General features: G+C 43.8%; 69 pseudogenes; all 69 read left to right on the top strand.

Moving 5' to 3' along the window:
* Positions 1-81: 81 nt before the first annotated feature.
* LOC146727311 (5S ribosomal RNA) lies at positions 82-201 on the top strand (annotated as a pseudogene).
* A 214-nt stretch (positions 202-415) lies between these two features.
* LOC146727312 (5S ribosomal RNA) lies at positions 416-535 on the top strand (annotated as a pseudogene).
* A 96-nt stretch (positions 536-631) lies between these two features.
* Positions 632-751, top strand: LOC146727313 (5S ribosomal RNA; annotated as a pseudogene).
* A 96-nt stretch (positions 752-847) lies between these two features.
* LOC146727314 (5S ribosomal RNA) lies at positions 848-967 on the top strand (annotated as a pseudogene).
* Positions 968-1,063: 96 nt separating this feature from the next.
* Positions 1,064-1,183, top strand: LOC146727315 (5S ribosomal RNA; annotated as a pseudogene).
* A 96-nt stretch (positions 1,184-1,279) lies between these two features.
* Positions 1,280-1,399, top strand: LOC146727316 (5S ribosomal RNA; annotated as a pseudogene).
* A 96-nt stretch (positions 1,400-1,495) lies between these two features.
* On the top strand, positions 1,496-1,615 carry LOC146727317 (5S ribosomal RNA; annotated as a pseudogene).
* A 95-nt stretch (positions 1,616-1,710) lies between these two features.
* Positions 1,711-1,830, top strand: LOC146727318 (5S ribosomal RNA; annotated as a pseudogene).
* Positions 1,831-2,142: 312 nt separating this feature from the next.
* On the top strand, positions 2,143-2,262 carry LOC146727319 (5S ribosomal RNA; annotated as a pseudogene).
* A 96-nt stretch (positions 2,263-2,358) lies between these two features.
* Positions 2,359-2,478, top strand: LOC146727320 (5S ribosomal RNA; annotated as a pseudogene).
* A 96-nt stretch (positions 2,479-2,574) lies between these two features.
* On the top strand, positions 2,575-2,694 carry LOC146727321 (5S ribosomal RNA; annotated as a pseudogene).
* A 96-nt stretch (positions 2,695-2,790) lies between these two features.
* LOC146727322 (5S ribosomal RNA) lies at positions 2,791-2,910 on the top strand (annotated as a pseudogene).
* Positions 2,911-3,006: 96 nt separating this feature from the next.
* On the top strand, positions 3,007-3,126 carry LOC146727323 (5S ribosomal RNA; annotated as a pseudogene).
* A 96-nt stretch (positions 3,127-3,222) lies between these two features.
* Positions 3,223-3,342, top strand: LOC146727324 (5S ribosomal RNA; annotated as a pseudogene).
* A 96-nt stretch (positions 3,343-3,438) lies between these two features.
* LOC146727325 (5S ribosomal RNA) lies at positions 3,439-3,558 on the top strand (annotated as a pseudogene).
* Positions 3,559-3,653: 95 nt separating this feature from the next.
* Positions 3,654-3,773, top strand: LOC146727326 (5S ribosomal RNA; annotated as a pseudogene).
* A 96-nt stretch (positions 3,774-3,869) lies between these two features.
* LOC146727327 (5S ribosomal RNA) lies at positions 3,870-3,989 on the top strand (annotated as a pseudogene).
* A 96-nt stretch (positions 3,990-4,085) lies between these two features.
* On the top strand, positions 4,086-4,205 carry LOC146727328 (5S ribosomal RNA; annotated as a pseudogene).
* Positions 4,206-4,301: 96 nt separating this feature from the next.
* LOC146727329 (5S ribosomal RNA) lies at positions 4,302-4,421 on the top strand (annotated as a pseudogene).
* Positions 4,422-4,636: 215 nt separating this feature from the next.
* On the top strand, positions 4,637-4,756 carry LOC146727330 (5S ribosomal RNA; annotated as a pseudogene).
* Positions 4,757-4,852: 96 nt separating this feature from the next.
* Positions 4,853-4,972, top strand: LOC146727331 (5S ribosomal RNA; annotated as a pseudogene).
* Positions 4,973-5,186: 214 nt separating this feature from the next.
* Positions 5,187-5,306, top strand: LOC146727332 (5S ribosomal RNA; annotated as a pseudogene).
* A 95-nt stretch (positions 5,307-5,401) lies between these two features.
* Positions 5,402-5,521, top strand: LOC146727333 (5S ribosomal RNA; annotated as a pseudogene).
* A 96-nt stretch (positions 5,522-5,617) lies between these two features.
* Positions 5,618-5,737, top strand: LOC146727334 (5S ribosomal RNA; annotated as a pseudogene).
* A 96-nt stretch (positions 5,738-5,833) lies between these two features.
* On the top strand, positions 5,834-5,953 carry LOC146727335 (5S ribosomal RNA; annotated as a pseudogene).
* Positions 5,954-6,049: 96 nt separating this feature from the next.
* On the top strand, positions 6,050-6,169 carry LOC146727336 (5S ribosomal RNA; annotated as a pseudogene).
* Positions 6,170-6,264: 95 nt separating this feature from the next.
* Positions 6,265-6,384, top strand: LOC146727337 (5S ribosomal RNA; annotated as a pseudogene).
* Positions 6,385-6,480: 96 nt separating this feature from the next.
* On the top strand, positions 6,481-6,600 carry LOC146727338 (5S ribosomal RNA; annotated as a pseudogene).
* A 96-nt stretch (positions 6,601-6,696) lies between these two features.
* Positions 6,697-6,816, top strand: LOC146727339 (5S ribosomal RNA; annotated as a pseudogene).
* A 96-nt stretch (positions 6,817-6,912) lies between these two features.
* LOC146727340 (5S ribosomal RNA) lies at positions 6,913-7,032 on the top strand (annotated as a pseudogene).
* Positions 7,033-7,247: 215 nt separating this feature from the next.
* Positions 7,248-7,367, top strand: LOC146727341 (5S ribosomal RNA; annotated as a pseudogene).
* A 96-nt stretch (positions 7,368-7,463) lies between these two features.
* LOC146727342 (5S ribosomal RNA) lies at positions 7,464-7,583 on the top strand (annotated as a pseudogene).
* A 214-nt stretch (positions 7,584-7,797) lies between these two features.
* Positions 7,798-7,917, top strand: LOC146727343 (5S ribosomal RNA; annotated as a pseudogene).
* A 95-nt stretch (positions 7,918-8,012) lies between these two features.
* LOC146727344 (5S ribosomal RNA) lies at positions 8,013-8,132 on the top strand (annotated as a pseudogene).
* A 96-nt stretch (positions 8,133-8,228) lies between these two features.
* On the top strand, positions 8,229-8,348 carry LOC146727345 (5S ribosomal RNA; annotated as a pseudogene).
* Positions 8,349-8,561: 213 nt separating this feature from the next.
* LOC146727346 (5S ribosomal RNA) lies at positions 8,562-8,681 on the top strand (annotated as a pseudogene).
* A 96-nt stretch (positions 8,682-8,777) lies between these two features.
* Positions 8,778-8,897, top strand: LOC146727347 (5S ribosomal RNA; annotated as a pseudogene).
* A 96-nt stretch (positions 8,898-8,993) lies between these two features.
* Positions 8,994-9,113, top strand: LOC146727348 (5S ribosomal RNA; annotated as a pseudogene).
* Positions 9,114-9,209: 96 nt separating this feature from the next.
* LOC146727349 (5S ribosomal RNA) lies at positions 9,210-9,329 on the top strand (annotated as a pseudogene).
* A 291-nt stretch (positions 9,330-9,620) lies between these two features.
* Positions 9,621-9,740, top strand: LOC146727350 (5S ribosomal RNA; annotated as a pseudogene).
* Positions 9,741-9,836: 96 nt separating this feature from the next.
* On the top strand, positions 9,837-9,956 carry LOC146727351 (5S ribosomal RNA; annotated as a pseudogene).
* A 96-nt stretch (positions 9,957-10,052) lies between these two features.
* On the top strand, positions 10,053-10,172 carry LOC146727352 (5S ribosomal RNA; annotated as a pseudogene).
* Positions 10,173-10,604: 432 nt separating this feature from the next.
* Positions 10,605-10,725, top strand: LOC146727353 (5S ribosomal RNA; annotated as a pseudogene).
* A 96-nt stretch (positions 10,726-10,821) lies between these two features.
* Positions 10,822-10,941, top strand: LOC146727354 (5S ribosomal RNA; annotated as a pseudogene).
* A 526-nt stretch (positions 10,942-11,467) lies between these two features.
* Positions 11,468-11,587, top strand: LOC146727355 (5S ribosomal RNA; annotated as a pseudogene).
* A 96-nt stretch (positions 11,588-11,683) lies between these two features.
* On the top strand, positions 11,684-11,803 carry LOC146727356 (5S ribosomal RNA; annotated as a pseudogene).
* Positions 11,804-11,899: 96 nt separating this feature from the next.
* On the top strand, positions 11,900-12,019 carry LOC146727357 (5S ribosomal RNA; annotated as a pseudogene).
* Positions 12,020-12,115: 96 nt separating this feature from the next.
* On the top strand, positions 12,116-12,235 carry LOC146727358 (5S ribosomal RNA; annotated as a pseudogene).
* A 215-nt stretch (positions 12,236-12,450) lies between these two features.
* Positions 12,451-12,570, top strand: LOC146727359 (5S ribosomal RNA; annotated as a pseudogene).
* A 95-nt stretch (positions 12,571-12,665) lies between these two features.
* Positions 12,666-12,785, top strand: LOC146727360 (5S ribosomal RNA; annotated as a pseudogene).
* Positions 12,786-13,095: 310 nt separating this feature from the next.
* Positions 13,096-13,215, top strand: LOC146727361 (5S ribosomal RNA; annotated as a pseudogene).
* Positions 13,216-13,311: 96 nt separating this feature from the next.
* On the top strand, positions 13,312-13,431 carry LOC146727362 (5S ribosomal RNA; annotated as a pseudogene).
* A 742-nt stretch (positions 13,432-14,173) lies between these two features.
* Positions 14,174-14,293, top strand: LOC146727363 (5S ribosomal RNA; annotated as a pseudogene).
* A 214-nt stretch (positions 14,294-14,507) lies between these two features.
* LOC146727364 (5S ribosomal RNA) lies at positions 14,508-14,627 on the top strand (annotated as a pseudogene).
* Positions 14,628-14,723: 96 nt separating this feature from the next.
* LOC146727365 (5S ribosomal RNA) lies at positions 14,724-14,843 on the top strand (annotated as a pseudogene).
* Positions 14,844-14,939: 96 nt separating this feature from the next.
* On the top strand, positions 14,940-15,059 carry LOC146727366 (5S ribosomal RNA; annotated as a pseudogene).
* Positions 15,060-15,155: 96 nt separating this feature from the next.
* Positions 15,156-15,275, top strand: LOC146727367 (5S ribosomal RNA; annotated as a pseudogene).
* Positions 15,276-15,489: 214 nt separating this feature from the next.
* Positions 15,490-15,609, top strand: LOC146727368 (5S ribosomal RNA; annotated as a pseudogene).
* A 96-nt stretch (positions 15,610-15,705) lies between these two features.
* On the top strand, positions 15,706-15,825 carry LOC146727369 (5S ribosomal RNA; annotated as a pseudogene).
* Positions 15,826-15,921: 96 nt separating this feature from the next.
* LOC146727370 (5S ribosomal RNA) lies at positions 15,922-16,041 on the top strand (annotated as a pseudogene).
* A 96-nt stretch (positions 16,042-16,137) lies between these two features.
* Positions 16,138-16,257, top strand: LOC146727371 (5S ribosomal RNA; annotated as a pseudogene).
* A 215-nt stretch (positions 16,258-16,472) lies between these two features.
* Positions 16,473-16,592, top strand: LOC146727372 (5S ribosomal RNA; annotated as a pseudogene).
* Positions 16,593-16,689: 97 nt separating this feature from the next.
* LOC146727373 (5S ribosomal RNA) lies at positions 16,690-16,809 on the top strand (annotated as a pseudogene).
* Positions 16,810-17,118: 309 nt separating this feature from the next.
* LOC146727374 (5S ribosomal RNA) lies at positions 17,119-17,238 on the top strand (annotated as a pseudogene).
* Positions 17,239-17,334: 96 nt separating this feature from the next.
* LOC146727375 (5S ribosomal RNA) lies at positions 17,335-17,453 on the top strand (annotated as a pseudogene).
* Positions 17,454-17,550: 97 nt separating this feature from the next.
* LOC146727376 (5S ribosomal RNA) lies at positions 17,551-17,670 on the top strand (annotated as a pseudogene).
* A 214-nt stretch (positions 17,671-17,884) lies between these two features.
* On the top strand, positions 17,885-18,004 carry LOC146727377 (5S ribosomal RNA; annotated as a pseudogene).
* Positions 18,005-18,100: 96 nt separating this feature from the next.
* On the top strand, positions 18,101-18,220 carry LOC146727378 (5S ribosomal RNA; annotated as a pseudogene).
* A 96-nt stretch (positions 18,221-18,316) lies between these two features.
* LOC146727379 (5S ribosomal RNA) lies at positions 18,317-18,436 on the top strand (annotated as a pseudogene).
* Positions 18,437-18,577: the final 141 nt, after the last annotated feature.

An 18,577-nucleotide genomic window follows, 5' to 3' on the forward strand; every position in this document is an offset into this window, starting at 1 on the left:
TCCACATTACATACTAACTTTTTCCTATGATTTTTTGCCTAGCCGCAGCATTAAATGACATCCAATTCCGACGAATATTCAGCCTACTGCCAAACCAATGCAGAATACACCAGTTCTTGTCCGATCACTGAAGTTAACCTGCATCGGGCGTGGTTAGTACTTGCATGGGAGACCGGCTGGGAATACCACGTGCAGTAGGCTGATGAACATTTTTATTGCAAAATACACCAGTTTTCGTCCGATCACTGAAGTTAAGCTGCATCGGGCGTGGTTAGTACTTGCATGGGAGTCCGGCTGGGAATACCACGTGCATTAGGCTCATCAACATTTTTATTCCACCGTACATACTAAATTTTTCCCGGGATTTTTTCCCTAGCCGAACTATTAAATTACATCCAATTCCGACAAATATCCAGCCTACTGCCAAACCATTGCAGAATACACCAGTTCTCGTCCGATCACTGAAGTTAAGCTGCATCCGGCGTGGTTAGTACTTGCATGGGAGACCGGCTGGGAAAACCATGTGCAGTAGGCTTATCAACATTTTTATTCCAACGTACATACCAACTTTTTCCAGGGATTGTTTGCCTTACCGAAGCGTTAAACGACATGCAATTATGACGAATATTCAGCCTACTGTCAAACCATTGCAGAACACACCACTTCTTGTCCGATCACTGAAGTTAAGCTGCATCGGGCGTGGTTAGTACTTGCATGGGAGACTGGCTGGGAATACCACGTGCAGTAGGCTCATCAACATTTTTATTCCACATTACATACTAAATTTTACCCATGATTTTTTGCCTAGCCGTAGCATTAAATGACATCCAATTCCTACGAATATTCAGCCTACTGCAAAACCATTGCAGAATACACCAGTTCTCGTCGGATCACTGAAGTTAAGCTGCATCGGGCGTGATTAGTACTAGCATGGGAGACCGGCTGTGAATAACACGCGCAGTAGGCTCATCAACATTTTTATTCCACATTACATACCAACTTTTACCCATGATTTTTTGCCTAGACGAAGCATTAAATGACATACAATTCGGACGAATATTCAGCCTACTGCCAAACCATTGCAGAATACACCAGTTCTCGTCCGATCACTGAAGTTAAGCTGCTTTGGGCGTGGTTAGTACTTGCCCGGGAGACCGGCTGGGAATACCACGTGCATTAGGCTCATCAACATTTTTATTCCACCGTACATACTAACTTTTTCCAGGGATTTTTTGCCTAGCCGAAGTATTAAATTACATCCAATTCTGACGAATATCCAGCCTTCTGCCAAATCATTGCAGAATACACCAGTTCTCGTATGATCACTGAAATTAAGCTGCATCGGGAGTGGTTAGTACTTGCATGGGAGACCGGCTGGGAATACCATGTACAGTAGGCTTCCAAACATTTTTATTCCACCTTACATACCAACTTTTTCCCGTGATTTTTTGCATTACCGAAGCGTTAAACGACATGCAATTCTGACGAATATTCAGCCTGCTGTCAAACCATTGCAGAACACACCAGTTCTTGTCCGATCACTGAAGTTAATCTGCATCGGGCGTGGTTAGTACTAGCATGGGAGACTGAATGGGAATACCACGTGCATTAGGCTCATCAAAATTTTTATTCCACCGTACATACTAACTTTTTCACGGGATTTTTTGCTAGCCGAACTATTAAATTACATCCAATTTCGACAAATATCCAGCCTACTGCCAAACCATTGCAGAATACACCAATTCTCGTCCGATCACTGAAGTTAAGCTGCATTGGGCGTGGTTAGTATTTGCATGGGATACCGGCTGGGAATACCATGTGCAGTAGGCTTATCAACATTTTTATTCCACCGTACATACCAACTTTTTCCCTGGATTGTTTGCCATACCGAAGCGTTAAACGACATGCAATTCTGACGAATATTTAGCCTATTGTCAAACCATTGCAGAACACACCAGTTCTTGTCCGATCACTGAAGTTAAGCTGCATCGGCCGTGGTTAGTACTTGCATGGGAGACAGGCTGGGATTACCAAGTGCAGTAGGCTCATCAACATTTTTATTCCACATTACATACTAACTTTTACCCCTGATTTTTTGCCTAGCCGTAGCATTAAATGACATCCAATTCCAACGAATATTCAGCCTTCTGCAAAACCATTGACGAATACACCAGTTCTCGTCGGATCACTGAAGCTAAGCTGCATCGGGCGTGGTTAGTACTAGCATGGGAGACTGACTGGGAATACCACGTGCAGTAGGCTCATCAACATCTTTATTCCACGTTACATACTAACTTTTTCCTATGATTTTTTGCCTAGCCGTAGCATTAAATGACATCCAATTCCGACGAATATTCAGCCTACTGCCAAACCATTGCAGAATACACCAGTTCTCGTCCGATCACTGAAGTTAAGCTGCATCCGGCGTGGTTAGTACTTGCATGGGAGACCGGCTGGGAAAACCATGTGCAGTAGGCTTATCAACATTTTTATTCCAACATACATACCAACTTTTTCCAGGGATTGTTTGCCTTACCGAAGCGTTAAACGACATGCAATTATGACGAATATTCAGCCTACTGTCAAACCATTGCAGAACACACCACTTCTTGTCCGATCACTGAAGTTAAGCTGCATCGGGCGTGGTTAGTACTTGCATGGGAGACTGGCTGGGAATACCACGTGCAGTAGGCTCATCAACATTTTTATTCCACATTACATACTAACTTTTACCCATGATTTTTTGCCTAGCCGTAGCATTAAATGACATCCAATTCCTACGAATATTCAGCCTACTGCAAAACCATTGCAGAATACACCAGTTCTCGTCGGATCACTGAAGTTAAGCTGCATCGGGCGTGATTAGTACTAGCATGGGAGACCGGCTGTGAATAGCACGCGCAGTAGGCTCATCAACATTTTTATTCCACATTACATACCAACTTTTACCCATGATTTTTTGCCTAGACGAAGCATTAAATGACATACAATTCGGACGAATATTCAGCCTACTGCCAAACCATTGCAGAATACACCAGTTCTCGTCCGATCACTGAAGTTAAGCTGCTTTGGGCGTGGTTAGTACTTGCCCGGGAGACCGGCTGGGAATACCACGTGCATTAGGCTCATCAACATTTTTATTCCACCGTACATACTAACTTTTTCCAGGGATTTTTTGCCTAGCCGAAGTATTAAATTACATCCAATTCTGACGAATATCCAGCCTTCTGCCAAATCATTGCAGAATACACCAGTTCTCGTATGATCACTGAAGTTAAGCTGCATCGGGAGTGGTTAGTACTTGCATGGGAGACCGGCTGGGAATACCATGTACAGTAGGCTTCCAAACATTTTTATTCCACCTTACATACCAACTTTTTCCCGTGATTTTTTGCATTACCGAAGCGTTAAACGACATACAATTCTGACGAATATTCAGCCTGCTGTCAAACCATTGCAGAACACACCAGTTCTTGTCCGATCACTGAAGTTAATCTGCATCGGGCGTGGTTAGTACTAGCATGGGAGACTGAATGGGAATACCACGTGCATTAGGCTCATCAAAATTTTTATTCCACCGTACATACTAACTTTTTCACGGGATTTTTTGCTAGCCGAACTATTAAATTACATCCAATTTCGACAAATATCCAGCCTACTGCCAAACCATTGCAGAATACACCAATTCTCGTCCGATCACTGAAGTTAAGCTGCATTGGGCGTGGTTAGTATTTGCATGGGATACCGGCTGGGAATACCATGTGCAGTAGGCTTATCAACATTTTTATTCCACCGTACATACCAACTTTTTCCCTGGATTGTTTGCCTTACCGAAGCGTTAAACGACATGCAATTCTGACGAATATTTAGCCTATTGTCAAACCATTGCAGAACACACCAGTTCTTGTCCGATCACTGAAGTTAAGCTGCATCGGCCGTGGTTAGTACTTGCATGGGAGACAGGCTGGGATTACCACGTGCAGTAGGCTCATCAACATTTTTATTCCACATTACATACTAACTTTTACCCCTGATTTTTTGCCTAGCCGTAGCATTAAATGACATCCAATTCCAACGAATATTCAGCCTTCTGCAAAACCATTGACGAATACACCAGTTCTCGTCGGATCACTGAAGCTAAGCTGCATCGGGCGTGGTTAGTACTAGCATGGGAGACTGACTGGGAATACCACGTGCAGTAGGCTCATCAACATCTTTATTCCACGTTACATACTAACTTTTTCCTATGATTTTTTGCCTAGCCGTAGCATTAAATGACATCCAATTCCGACGAATATTCAGCCTACTGCCAAACCAATGCAGAATACACCAGTTTCCGTCCGATCACTGAAGTTGAGCTGCACCGGGCATGGTTAGTACTTGCATGGGAGTCCGGCTGGGAATACCACGTGCAGTAGGCTGATGAACTTTTTTTATTGCAGAATACACCAGTTCTCGTCCGATCACTGAAGTTGAGCTGCACCGTGCGTGGTTAGTACTTGCATGGGAGACCGGCTGGGAATACCATGTGCAGTAGGCTTCTCAACATTTTTATTCCACCGTACATACCAAATTTTTACCGGGATTTTTTGCCTTACCGAAGCGTTAAACGACATGCAATTCTGACGAATATTCAGCCTGCTTTCAAACCATTGCAGAACACACCAGTTCTTGTCCGATCACTGAAGTTAAGCCGCATCGGGCGTGGTTAGTACTTGCATGGGAGATCGGCTGGGAATACCACGTGCAGTAGGCTCATCAATATTTTTATTACACATTACATACTAACTTTTTCCTATGATTTTTTGCCTAGCCGTAGCATTAAATGACATCCAATTCCGACTAATATTCAGCCTACTGCCAAACCAATGCAGAATACACCAGTTTCCATCCGATCACTGAAGTTAAGCTGCATCGGGCGTGGTTAGTACTTGCATGGGAAACCGGCTGGGAATACCATGTGCAGTAGGCTGATGAACATTTTTATTGCAGAATACACCAGTTCTCGTTGGATCACTGAAGTTAAGCTGCATCGGGCGTGGTTAGTACTTGCATGGGAGACCGGCTGGGAATACCACGTGCATTAGGCTCATCAACAGTTTTATTCCACCGTACATACTAACATTTTCCCGGGATTTTTTGCCTAGCCGAAGTATTAAATTACATCCAATTCCGACGAATATCCAGCCTACTGCCAAACCATTGCAGAATACACCAGTTCTCGTCTGATCACTGAAGTTAAGCTGCATTGGGCGTGGTTAGTACTTGCATGGGAGACCGGCTTTGAATACCATGTGCAGTAGGTTTATCAACATTTTATTCCACCGTACATACCAACATTTTCCCTGGATTTTTTGCCTTACCAAAGCGTTAAACGACATGCAATTCTGACGAATATTCAGCCTATTGTCAAACCATAGCAGAACACACCACTTCTTGTCCGATCACTGAAGTTAAGCTGCATCGGGCGTGATTAGTACTAGCATGGGAGACCGGCTGTGAATAACACGTGCAGTAGGCTCATCAACATTTTTATTCAACATTACATACCAACTTTTACCCATGATTTTTTGCCTAGACGAAGCATTAAATGACATACAATTCGGACGAATATTCAGCCTACTGCCAAACCATTGCAGAATACACCAGTTCTCGTCCGATCACTGAAGTTAAGCTGCTTTGGGCGTGGTTAGTACTTGCCCGGGAGACCGGCTGGGAATACCACGTGCATTAGGCTCATCAACATTTTTATTCCACCGTACATACTAACTTTTTCCAGGGATTTTTTGCCTAGCCGAAGTATTAAATTACATCCAATTCTGACGAATATCCAGCCTTCTGCCAAATCATTGCAGAATACACCAGTTCTCGTCTGATCACTGAAGTTAAGCTGCATCGCGAGTGGTTAGTACTTGCATGGGAGACCGGCTGGGAATACCATGTACAGTAGGCTTCCAAACATTTTTATTCCACCTTACATACCAACTTTTTCCCGTGATTTTTTGCATTACCGAAGCGTTAAACGACATGCAATTCTGACGAATATTCAGCCTGCTGTCAAACCATTGCAGAACACACCAGTTCATGTCCGATCACTGAAGTTAATCTGCATCGGGCGTGGTTAGTACTAGCATGGGAGACTGAATGGGAATACCACGTGCATTAGGCTCATCAAAATTTTTATTCCACCGTACATACTAACTTTTTCACGGGATTTTTTGCTAGCCGAACTATTAAATTACATCCAATTTCGACAAATATCCAGCCTACTGCCAAACCATTGCAGAATACACCAATTCTCGTCCGATCACTGAAGTTAAGCTGCATTGGGCGTGGTTAGTATTTGCATGGGATACCGGCTGGGAATATCATGTGCAGTAGGCTTATCAACATTTTTATTCCACCGTACATACCAACTTTTTCCCTGGATTGTTTGCCTTACCGAAGCGTTAAACGACATGCAATTCTGACGAATATTTAGCCTATTGTCAAACCATTGCAGAACACACCAGTTCTTGTCCGATCACTGAAGTTAAGCTGCATCGGCCGTGGTTAGTACTTGCATGGGAGATTGGCTGGGAATACCACGTGCAGTAGGCTCATCAACATTTTTATTCCACATTACATACTAACTTTTACCCATGATTTTTTGCCTAGCCGTAGCATTAAATGACATCCAATTCCAACGAATATTCAGCCTTCTGCAAAACCATTGACGAATACACCAGTTCTCGTCGGATCACTGAAGCTAAGCTGCATCGGGCGTGGTTAGTACTAGCATTGGAGACTGACTGGGAATACCACGTGCAGTAGGCTGATCAACATCTTTATTCCACATTACATACTAACTTTTTCCTATGATTTTTTGCCTAGCCGTAGCATTAAATGACATCCAATTCCGACGAATATTCAGCCTACTGCCAAACCAATGCAGAATACACCAGTTTCCGTCCGATCACTGAAGTTGAGCTGCACCGGGCGTGGTTAGTACTTGCATGGGAGTCCGGCTGGGAATACCACGTGCAGTAGGCTGATGAACTTTTTTTATTGCAGAATACACCAGTTCTCGTCCGATCACTGAAGTTGAGCTGCACCGTGCGTGGTTAGTACTTGCATGGGAGACCGGCTGGGAATACCATGTGCAGTAGGCTTCTCAACATTTTTATTCCACCGTACATACCAACTTTTTACCGGGATTTTTTGCCTTACCGAAGCGTTAAACGACATGCAATTCTGACGAATATTCAGCCTGCTTTCAAACCATTGCAGAACACACCAGTTCTTGTCCGATCACTGAAGTTAAGCCGCATCGGGCGTGGTTAGTACTTGCATGGGAGATCGGCTGGGAATACCACGTGCAGTAGGCTCATCAATATTTTTATTACACATTACATACTAACTTTTTCCTATGATTTTTTGCCTAGCCGTAGCATTAAATGACATCCAATTCCGACTAATATTCAGCCTACTGCCAAACCAATGCAGAATACACCAGTTTTCGTCCGATCACTGAAGTTAAGCTGCATCGGGCGTGGTTAGTACTTGCATGGGAAACCGGCTGGGAATACCATGTGCAGTAGGCTGATGAACATGTTTATTGCAGAATACACCAGTTCTCGTTGGATCACTGAAGTTAAGCTGCATCGGGCGTGGTTAGTACTTGCATGGGAGACCGGCTGGGAATACCACGTGCATTAGGCTCATCAACAGTTTTATTCCACCGTACATACTAACTTTTTCCCGGGTTTTTTTGCCTAGCCGAAGTATTAAATTACATCCAATTCCGACGAATATCCAGCCTACTGCCAAACCATTGCAGAATACACCAGTTCTCGTCTGATCACTGAAGTTAAGCTGCATTGGGCGTGGTTAGTACTTGCATGGGAGACTGGCTGGGAATACCATGTGCAGTAGGTTTATCAACATTTTATTCCACCGTACATACCAACATTTTCCCTGGATTTTTTGCCTTACCAAAGCGTTAAACGACATGCAATCCTGACGAATATTCAGCCTATTGTCAAACCATTGCAGAACACACCAGTTCTTGTCCGATCACTGAAGTTATGCTGCATCGGGCGTGGTTAGTACTTGCATGGGAGACTGGCTGGGAATACCACGTGCAGTAGGCTCATCAACATTTTTATTCCACATTACATACTAACTTTTTCCTATGATTTTTTGCCTAGCCGTAGCATTAAATGACATCCAATTCCGACGAATATTCAGCCTACTGCCAAACCACTGCAGAATACACCAGTTCTTGTCCGATCACTGAAGTTAACCTGCATCGGGCGTGGTTAGTACTTGCATGGGAGACCGGCTGGGAATACCACGTGCAGTAGGCTGATGAACATTTTTATTGCAAAATACACCAGTTTTCGTCCGATCACTGAAGTTAAGCTGCATCGGGCGTGGTTAGTACTTGCATGGGAGTCCGGCTGGGAATACCACGTGCATTAGGCTCATCAACATTTTTATTCCACCGTACATACTAAATTTTTCCCGGGATTTTTTCCTAGCCGAACTATTAAATTACATCCAATTCCGACAAATATCCAGCCTACTGCCAAACCATTGCAGAATACACCAGTTCTCGTCCGATCACTGAAGTTAAGCTGCATCGGACGTGGTTAGTACTTGCATGGTAGACCGGCTGGGAAAACCATGTGCAGTAGGCTTATCAACATTTTTATTCCACCGTACATACCAAATTTTTCCAGGGATTGTTTGCCTTACCGAAGCGTTAAACGACATGCAATTCTGACGAATATTCAGCCTACTGTCAAACCATTGCAGAACACACCACTTCTTGTCCGATCACTGAAGTTAAGCTGCATCGGGCGTGGTTAGTACTTGCATGGGAGACTGGCTGGGAATACCACGTGCAGTAGGCTCATCAACATTTTTATTCCACATTACATACTAACTTTTACCCATGATTTTTTGCCTAGCCGTAGCATTAAATGACATCCAATTCCTACGAATATTCAGCCTACTGCAAAACCATTGCAGAATACACCAGTTCTCGTCGGATCACTGAAGTTAAGCTGCATCGGGCGTGATTAGTACTAGCATGGGAGACCGGCTGTGAATAACACGTGCAATAGGCTCATCAACATTTTTATTCCACATTACATACTAAATTTTTCCTATGATTTTTTGCCTAGCCGTAGCATTAAATGACATCCAATTCCGACGAATATTCAGGTTACTGCCAAACCAATGCAGAATACACCAGTTCTCGTCTGATCACTGAAGTTAAGCTGCATTGGGCGTGGTTAGTACTTGCATGGGAGACCGGCTGGGAATACCACGTGCAGTAGGCTCATCAACATTTTTATTCCACTGGATTTTTTGCCAAGCCGAAGTATTAAATTACATCCAATTCCGACGAATATCCAGCCTACTTCCAAACCATTGCAGAATACACAAGTTCTCGTCAGATCACTGAAGTTAAGCTGCATCGGGCGTGGTTAATATTTGCATTGGAGACCGGCTGGGAACACCACGTGCAGTAGGCTCATCAACATTTTTATTCCACATTACATACTATCTTTTTCCCATGATTTTTTGCCTAGCCGTAGCATTACATGACATCCACTTCCGACGAGTATTCAGCCTACTGCCAAACCATTGCAGAATACATCAGTTCTCGTCCGATCACTGAAGTTAAGTTGTATCGGGCGTGGTTAGTACTTGCATGGGAGACCGGCTGGGAATACCACGTGCAGTGGGCTCATCAACATTTTTATTCCACCATACATATTAACTTTTTCGCGGGATTTTTTGCCTAGCCGAAGCATTAAACGACATCCAATTCCAACGAATATTCAGCCTACTGCCAATCCATTGCAGAATACACCAGTTCTCTTCCGATCACTGAAGTTAAGTTGCATAGGGCGTGGTTAGTACTTGCATGGGAGACCGGCTGGGAATACCACGTGCAGTAGTCTCATCAACATTTTTATTCCACATTACATACTAACTTTTTCCCATGATTTTTTGCATAGACGAAGCATTAAATGTCATCCAATTCCGACGAATTTTCAGCCTACTGACAAACCATTGCAGAATACACCAGTTCTCGCCCGATCACTGAAGTTAAGCTGCATCGGACGTCGTAAGTACTTGAATGGGAGACCGGCTGGGAATGCCACGTGCATTAGGCTCATCAACATTTTTATTTCACATTACATACTAACTTTTTCCTAAGATTTTTTTTGCCTAGCCATAGCATTAAATGACATCCAATTCCGACGAATATTCAGCCTACTGCCAAACCATTGCAGAATGCACCAGTTCTCGTAAGATCACTGAAGATAAGCTGCATCGGCTTGGATAGTACTTGCATGGGAGCCAGGCTGGGAATACCACGTGCAGTTGGCTGATGAACATTTGTATTGCAGAATACACCAGTACTCGTCCGATCACTGAAGTTAAGCCGCATAGGGCGTGGTTAGTTCTTGCACGGGAGACCGGCTGGTAATACCACGTGCAGTAGGCTCATCAACATTTTTATTCCACATTACATACTAACTTTTTCCCCATGATTTTTTGCCTAGACGAAGCTTTAAATGACATACAATTCGGACGAATATTCAGCCTACTGCCAAACTATTGCAGAATACACCAGTTCTCGTCCGATCACTGAAGTTAAGCTGCATCGGGCGTGGTTAGTTCTTGCATGGGAGACCGTCTGGGAATACCACGTGCAAGTAGGCTCATCAAAATTTTTATTGCACCGTACATACTAACTTTTTCCTGGGATTTTTTGCCTAGCCGAGGTATTAATTTACATCCAATTCCGACGAATATTCAGCTTACTGCCAAACTATTGCAGAGTACACTAGTTCTCGTCCGATCACTGAAGTTAAGCTGCATCGGGCGTCGTCAGTACTTGCATGGGAGACCAGCTGGGAATACCACGTGCATTAGGCACATCAACAATTTTATTCCACCGTACATACTAACTTTTTCCCGGGATTTGTTGCCTAGCCGAAGTATAAAATTACATCCAATTCCGACGAATATTCAGCCTACTTCCAAACCATTGCAGAATACACCAGTTCTCCTCCGATCACTGAAGTTAAGCCTACTGGACGTGGTTAGTACTTGCATGGGAGGCCGGCTGAGAATACCACATGCTGTAGGATCATAAATATTTTTATTCCACCGAACATACTAACTTTTTCGCAGGATTTTTTGCATAGCCGAAGCATAAACGACATCCAATTCCGACGAATATTCAACCTACTGCCAACCCATTGCAGAATTCACCAGTTATCGTCCGATCACTGTAGTTAAGCTACATCGGACGTGGTAAGTACTTGAATGGGAGACCGGCTGGGAATGCCACGTACAGTATGCTCATCAACATTTTTATTCCACATTACATACTAACTTTTTCCCATGATTTTTTGCCTAGCCGTAGCATTAAATAACATCCAATTCCGACGAATATTCAGCCTACTGCCAAACCATTGCAGATTACACCAGTTTTCGTCTGATCACTGAAGTTAAGCTGCATCGGGCGTGGTTATTACTTGCATGGGAGACCGGCTGGGAATACCATGTGCAGTAGCCTTCTCAACATTTTTATTCCACCGTACATACCAACGTTGTCCCGGGATTTTTTGATTTACCGAAGCGTTAAACGACATGCAATTCTGACGAATATTCAGCCTACTGTCAAACCATTGCAGAACACACCAGTTCTTGTCCGATCACTGAATTTAAGCTGCATCGGGCGTGGTTAGTACTTGCATGGGAGACCGGCTGGGAATACCACGTGCAGTAGGCTCATCAACATTTTTATTCCACATTACATAGTAACTTTTACCAATGATTTTTTGCCTAGCCGTAGTATTAAATGACATCCAATTCCGACGAATATTCTGCCTACTGCAAAACCATTGCAGAATACACCAGTTCTCGTCGGATCACTGAAGTTAAGCTGCATCGGGCGTGGTTAGTACTAGCATTGGAGACCGGCTGGGAATACCACGTGCAGTAGGGACATCAATATTTTTATTCCACATTACATACTAACTTTTTCCAATGATTTTTTGCCTAGCCCTAGCATTAAATGACATCCAATTCCGACAACTGTTCAGCCTACTGCAAAACCAATGCAGAATACACCAGTTCTTGTCGGATCACTGAAGTTAAGCTGCATCGGGCGAGGTTAGTACTTGCATAGGAGACCGGCTGGGAATACCACGTGCAGTAGGCTGATGAACATTTTTATTGCAGAATACACCAGTTCTCGTCCGATCACTGAACTTAAGCTGCATCGGGCGTGGTTAGTACTTGCATGGGAGACCGACTGGGAATACCACGTGCATTACACTCATCAACATTTTTATTCCACCGTACATACTAACTTTTTTCCCGGGATTTTTTGCCTAGCCGAAGTATTAAATTACATCCAATTCCGACGAATATCCAGCCTACTGCCAAACCATTGCAGAATACACCAGTTCTCGTCCGATCACTGAACTTAAGCTGCATCGTGCGTGGTTAGTACTTGCATGGGAGACCGGCTGGGAATACCACGTGCATTAGGCTCACCAACATTTTTATTCACCGTACATACTATCTTTTTCCCTTGATTTTTTGCCTAGCCGAAACATTAATTGAAATCCTATTCCGACGAATATTCAGCCTACTGCCAAACCATTGCAGAATACACCAGTTCTCGTCCGATCACTGAAGTTAAGCTGCATTGGGCGTGGTTAGTACTTGCATGGGAGACCGGCTGGGAATACCATGTGCAGTAGGCTTATCAACATTTTTATTCCACCGTACATACCAACTTTTTTTCCGGGATTTTTTGCCTTACCGAAGCGTTAAACGACATGCAATTCTGACGAATATTCAGCCTACTGTCAAACCATTGCAGAACACACCATTTTTTGTCCGATTAGATAGTACTTAGTTAGTTAGTGGTTAGTACTTGCATGGGAGACAGGCTGGGAATACCACGTGCAGTAGGCTCATCAACATTTTTATTCCACATTACATACTAACTTTTTCCTATGATTTTTTGCCTAGCCGTAGCATTAAATGACATCCAATTCCGACGAATATTCAGCCTACTGCCAAACCAATGCAGAATACACCAGTTCTTGTCCGATCACTGAAGTTAAGCTGCATCGGGTGTGGTTAGTACTTGCATTGGAGACGCGCTGGGAATACCACATACATTAGGCTCATCAACATTTTTATTCCACCGTACATACCAACATTTTCCCGGGATTTTTTGCCTAGCCGAAGCGTTAAACGACATCCAATTCTGACGAATACTCAGCCTACTGCCAAACCATTGCAGAACACACCAGTTCTCGTTCGATCACTGAAGTTAAGCTGCATCGGACGTCGTAAGTACTTGAATGGGAGACCGGCTGGGAATGCCACGTGCATTAGGCTCATCAACATTTTTATTTCACATTACATACTAACTTTTTCCTAAGATTTTTTGCCTAGCCGTAGCATTAAATGACATACAATTCCGACGAATATTCAGCCAACTGCCAAACTATTGCAGAATACACCAGTTCTCGTCTGATCACTCAAGTTAAGCCGCATCGGGCGTCGTCAGTACTTGCATGGGAGACCGGCTGGGAATACCACGTGCATTAGGCACATCAACAATTTTATTCCACCGTACATACTAACTTTTTCCCGGGATTTGTTGCCTAGCCGAAGTATAAAATTACATCCAATTCCGACGAATATTCAGCCTACTGCCAAACCATTGCAGAATACACCAGTTCTCCTCCGATCACTGAAGTTACGCCTACTGGACGTGGTTAGTACTTGCATGGGAGGCCGGCTGAGAATACCACATGCTGTAGGATCATAAATATTTTTATTCCACCGAACATACTAACTTTTTCGCAGGATTTTTTGCATAGCCGAATCATAAACGACATCCAATTCCGACGAATATTCAACCTACTGCCAACCCATTGCAGAATTCACCAGTTATCGTCCGATCACTGTAGTTAAGCTGCATCGGACGTGGTAAGTACTTGAATGGGAGACAGACTGGGAATGACACGTACAGTATGCTCATCAACATTTTTATTCCACATTACATACTAACTTTTTCCCATGATTTTTTGCCTAGCCGTAGCATTAAATGACATCCAATTCCGACGAATATTCAGCCTACTGCCAAACCATTGCAGAATACACCAGTTCTCGTCTGATCACTGAAGTTAAGCTGCATCGGGAGTGGTTAGTACTTGCATGGGAGACCGGCTGGGAATACCACGTGCCGTGGGCTGATGAACATTTTTATAGCATAATACACCAGTTCTCGTCCGATCACTGAAGTTTAGCCACATCGGGCGTGGTTAGTTCTTGCATGGGAGACCGGCTGGGAATACCATGTGCAGTAGGCTTCTCAACATTTTTATTCCACCGTACATACCAACTTTTTCCCGGGATTTTTTGCCTAGCCGAAGTATTAAATTACATCCAATTCCGACGAATATCCAGCCTACTGCCAAACCATTGCATAATACACCAGTTCTCGTCTGATCACTGAAGTTAAGCTGCATAGCGAGTTGTTAGTACTTGCATGGGAGACCGGCTGGGAATACCATGTGCAGTAGGCTTCTCAACATTTTTATTCCACCGTACATACCAACTTTTTCCCGGGATTTTTTGCCTTACCGAAGCGTTAAACGACATGCAATTCTGACGAATATTCAGCCTACTGTCAAACCATTGCAGAACACACCAGTTCTTGTCCGATCACTGACGTTAAGCTGCATCGGGCGTGGTTAGTACTTGCATGGGAGATCGGCTGGAAATACCACATGCAGTAGGCTCATCAACATTTTAATTCCACATTACATACTAACATCTACCCATGATTTTTTGCCTAGCCGTAGCATTAAATGACATCCAATTCCGACGAATATTCAGCCTACTGCAAAACCATTGCTGAATACACCAGTTCTCGTCGTATCACTGAAGAAAAGCTGCATCGGGCGTGGTTAGTACTAGCATGGGAGACCGGCTGGGAATACCACGTGCAGTAGGCTCATCAACATCTTTATTCCACATTACATACTAACTTTTTCCTATGATTTTTTGCCTATCCGTAGCATTAAATGACATCCAATTCCGACGAATATTCAGCCTACTGCCAAACCAATGCAGAATACACCAGTTCCCGTCTGATCACTGAAGTTAAGCTGCAGCGGGCGTGGTTAGTACTTGCATGGGAGACCGGCTGGGAATACCACGTGCAGTAGGCTGATGAACATTTTTATTACAGAATACACCAGTTCTCGTCCGATCACTGAAGTTAAGCTGCATCGGGCGTGATTAGTACTTGCATGGGAGACCGGCTGGGAATACCACGTGCATTAGGCTCATCAACATTTTTATTCAACCGTACATACTAACTTTTTCCCGGGATTTTTTGCCTAGCCGAAGTAATAAATTACATCCAATTCTGACGAATATCCAGCCTACTGCCAAACCATTGCAGAATACACCAGTTCTCGTCCGATCACTGAAGTTAAGCTGCATCGGGCGTGGTTAGTACTTGCATGGGAGACCGGCTGGGAATACCATGTGCAGTAGCCTTCTCAAAATTTTTATTCCACCGTACATACCAACTTTGTCCCGGGATTTTTTGATTTACCGAAGCGTTAAACGACATGCAATTCTGACGAATATTCACCCTAGTGTCAAACCATTGCAGAACACACCAGTTCTTGTCCGATCACTGAAGTTAAGCTGCATCGGGTGTGGTTAGTACTTGCATGGGAGACCGGCTGGGAATACCACGTGCAGTAGGCTCATCAACATTTTTATTCCACATTACATAGTAACTTTTACCAATGATTTTTTGCCTAGCCGTAGTATTAAATGACATCCAATTCCGACGAATATTCTGCCTACTGCAAAACCATTGCAGAATACACCAGTTCTCGTCGGATCACTGAAGTTAAGCTGCATTGGGCGTGGTTAGTACTAGCATTGGAGACCGGCTGGGAATACCACGTGCAGTAGGGTCATCAACATTTTTATTCCACATTACATACTAACTTTTTCCAATGATTTTTTGCCTAGCCCTAGCATTAAATGACATCCAATTCCGACAAATATTCAGCCTACTGCAAAACCAATGCAGAACACACCACTTCTCGTCGGATCACTGAAGTTAAGCTGCATCGGGCGTGGTTAGTACTAGCATGGGAGACCGGCTGGGAATACCACGTGCAGTAGGCTGATGAACATTTTTATTGCAGAATACGGCAGTTCTCGTCCGATCACTGAACTTAAGCTGCATCGGGCTTGGTTAGTACTTGCATGGGAGACCGGCTGGGAATACCACGTGCATTAGGCTCATCAACATTTTTATTCCACCGTACATACTAACTTTTTTCCCGGGATTTTTTGCCTAGCCGAGGTATTAAATTACATCCAATTCCGACGAATATCCAGCCTACTGCCAAACCATTGCAGAATACACCAGTTCTCGTCCGATCACTGCACTTAAGGTGCATCGGGCGTGGTTAGTACTTGCATGGGAGACCGGCTGGGAATACCACGTGCATTAGGCTCACCAACATTTTTATTCCACCGTACATACTAACTTTTTTCCAGGGATTTTTTGCCTAGCCGAAGTATTAAATTACACCCAATTCCGACGAATATCCAGCCTACTGCCAAACCATTGCAGAATACACCAGTTCTCGTCCGATCACTGAAGTTAAGCTGCATTGGGCGTGGTTAGTACTTGCATGGGAGACAGGCAGGGAATACCATGTGCAGTAGGCTTATCAACATTTCTATTCCACCGTACATACCAACTTTTTCCCGGGATTTTTTGCCTTACCGAAAAGTTAAACGACATGCAATTCTGACGAATATTCACCCTACTGTCAAACCATTGCAGAACACACCAGTATTTGTCCGATTAGTTAGTACTTAGTTAGTTAGTGGTTAGTACTTGCATGGGAGACAGGCTGGGAATACCACGTGCAGTAGGCTCATCAACATTTTTATTCCACATTACATACTAACTTTTTCCTTTGATTTTTTGCCTAGCCGTAGCATTAAATGACATCCAATTCCGACGAATATTCAGCCTACTGCCAAACCAATGCAGAATACACCAGTTATCGTCCGATCACTGAAGTTAAGCTGCATCGGGCGTGGGTAGTACTTGCATGGGAGACCGGCTGGGAATACCACGTTCATTAGGCTCATCAACATTTTTATTCCACCGTACATACTAACTTTTTCCCGGGATTTTTTGCCTTACCGAAGCGTTAAACGACATGCAATTCTGACGAATATTCAGCCTACTGTCAAACCATTGCAGAACACACCAGTTCTTGTCCGATCACTGAAGTTAAGCTGCATCGGGCGTGGTTAGTACTTGCATGGGAGATCGGCTGGAAATACCACGTCAGTAGGCTCATCAACATTTTAATTCCACATTACATACTAACATTTACCCATGATTTTTTGCCTAGCCGTAGCATTAAATGACATCCAATTCCGACGAAAAATTCAGCCTACTGCAAGACCATTGTAGAATACACCAGTTCTCGTCGTATCACTGAAGTTAAGCTGCATCGGGCGTGGTTAGTACTTGCATGGGAGACCGGCTGGGAATACCACGTGCAGTAGGCTGATGAACATTTTTATTGCAGAATACACCAGTTCTCGTCCGATCACTGAAGTTAAGCTGCATCGGGCGTGGTTAGTACTTGCATGGGAGACCGGCTGGGAATACCATGTGCAGTAGCCTTCTCAACATTTTTATTCCACCGTACATACCAACATTGTCCCGGGATTTTTTGATTTACCGAAGCGTTAAACGACATGCAATTCTGACGAATATTCAGCCTAGTGTCAAACCATTGCAGAACACACCAGTTCTTGTCCGATCACTGAAGTTAAGCTGCATCGGGTGTGGTTAGTACTTGCATGGGAGACCGGCTGGGAATACCACGTGTAGTAGGCTCATCAACATTTTTATTCCACATTACATAGTAACTTTTACCAATGATTTTTTGCCTAGCCGTAGTATTAAATGACATCCAATTCCGACGAATATTCTGCCTACTGCAAAACCATTGCAGAATACACCAGTTCTCGTCGGATCACTGAAGTTAAGCTGCATCGGGCGTGGTTAGTACTAGCATTGGAGACCGGCTGGGAATACCACGTGCAGTAGGGTCATCAACATTTTTATTCCACATTACATACTAACTTTTTCCAATGATTATTTGCCTAGCCCTAGCATTAAATGACATCCAATTCCGACAAATATTCAGCCTACTGCAAAACCAATGCAGAACACACCACTTCTCGTCGGATCACTGAAGTTAAGCTGCATTGGGCGTGGTTAGTACTTGCATGGAAGACCGGCTGGGAATACCACGTGCAGTAGGCTGATGAACATTTTTATTGCAGAATACACCTGTTCTCGGCCGATCACTGAAATTAAGCTGCATCGGGCGTGGTTAGTACTTGCATGGGAGACCGGCTGGGAATACCACGTGCATTAGGCTCATCAACATTTTTATTCCACCGT

This window comes from Saccoglossus kowalevskii, unplaced genomic scaffold (assembly GCF_978046115.1).
Source record: "Saccoglossus kowalevskii unplaced genomic scaffold, keSacKowa6.1 SCAFFOLD_24, whole genome shotgun sequence".
Taxonomy (NCBI): Eukaryota; Metazoa; Hemichordata; class Enteropneusta; family Harrimaniidae; genus Saccoglossus; species Saccoglossus kowalevskii.